The sequence below is a fragment of the Cebus imitator genome, unplaced genomic scaffold, assembly GCF_001604975.1.
Source record: "Cebus imitator isolate Cc_AM_T3 unplaced genomic scaffold, Cebus_imitator-1.0 Scaffold728, whole genome shotgun sequence".
NCBI lineage: Eukaryota > Metazoa > Chordata > Mammalia > Primates > Cebidae > Cebus > Cebus imitator.
In genome coordinates this window covers 347,183-348,961 of record NW_016108043.1, presented here as the reverse complement: position 1 = coordinate 348,961, position 1,779 = coordinate 347,183, and positions in this window count along the sequence as shown.

Sequence of the window (1,779 nt, the reverse complement as noted above, 5' to 3'; positions counted from 1 at the left end):
CTTGTAGTTCTCCTTGAAGAGGTCCTTTACATTCCTTGTTAGTTGTATTCCTAGGTATTTTATTCTCTTTGTGGCAATTGTGAATGGAAGTTTGTTCTTGATTTGGTTCTCTTTAAGTCTGTTATTGGTGTATAGGAATGCATGTGATTTTAGATTTCTGGGAAGTTCTAAGCATTTTCCAAAACACCACCATCCAAGCAGAGGGGGAGAAGGGAACACAGTTATTTGGGGCACCCCATCTGCCTAATCACCCATATTGGGTGATTTAGAACAGCCAACTTAATGTGTTTTTTTCTTAATTTTAATGTTAATTTTTTTTAGAGATAGAGTCTCACTCTGTCACCCAGGCTGGAGTGCAATGGCGTGATCATAACTCACTGTAGCCTTGAACTCCTGGGCTCAAGGGAGTAGCAAGGACTACAGGTGTACCCCACTGTGCCAGGCTAGAATGGCCATCTTCAAATGAAAACAACCACTCTTCCTCTGGTTTCCTGGGGCAGAAGTGGTCCCCCAACCCTCCATCATGCATGTGTGCGCGCGTGCACACACACACACACACACACACACGCACTATTACAAGTTCTCAGTCTAGAATCCTCTGGCCTGGGGGGCCTAGGAGAGTGCATCTCTCTCCCATAATTCCCAGTAATTTAACCAGCTATCACACTTACAAAAACATCTTTAAAAACTTCAAAAATTCATTAAACTTTTAAAACATTTCCAATTTTATGAGTTCAAAAAAATTTCAAAAGTCATTGTCTTTCATTACTCATGGTGTATGGGGTCTTCTAAGATGTGGGGCCCAGGGCGGGGGCCTCTGCTGTCCTAGTCTGAGGGCAGCACTGCCACCTAGTTGTGATGCAGATGTTCAAAAGAACTCTGGTTCGTTTGCAAGTCCCAAGGGAACATACAATTCCCTCAGTGCCCCAACCTTGGGCAAAAGTCAGCCCAAATCATCTTATCACTAGGGGCCAGAATTGGTTACTGAGGCAAGTGTGATCCCACCAACTGAACTGCTGGGGGCAGATCGTGCCTGGTTCTTCAGAATCCCTGCAAGCAAGCTACCTGTTCTGCATGATTCCTGGGCAGGACAACTTAGGTTGAAATGCTTTAGTGGAACCCCGAAGAAGCTGTGTGGGGTTCTGAGGTCCTGATGTAAGAAAGACTCCCAGGCTTGCAGTGAAAAGAGATCAGATCCTATGTTTCCTCATTTTCTTGAGTAGCCATATGAACTTGGACATGGCATTTATACTCTCTAAGCCTCGACTTTCCCCTGTAAAATGGGAATAATAAATCATAATATCTCTCTAGCATATGTCATACAGGGTTGCTCTCAGGATCAGACATGCAAGAGTAAGCCGGAAATTTGAGGCTTCTTAGAAAAGAACTATTTCTTCTGCTCTTGCACCATACACTGGGTTTGTTGGGTCATGACACCTTGTAGCTGTTATTAAGGATCTATAATTCCACTAATGAGTCAGAGTCCTAGAATGATTTACCCTCCAGGCCTAATAAGTTCAAGCTTAGATGATGATGATGATGATAACAATATAATATAATCAATATTTTATGTAAATACCAAAATAATACTAACAAAACAAGGGAAGTTTTTTGGGTTTTTTTTTTGTTTTTTGTTTTTGAGATGCAGTGTTGCTCTGTCACCCAGGCTGGAATACAGTGGCACGAACATGGCTGACTGCACCCTCGACCTCCTGGGCTCCAGTGATCCTCCTGCCTCAGCCTTCAGAGTAGCTGAGACTACAGGCATGCACCACCATG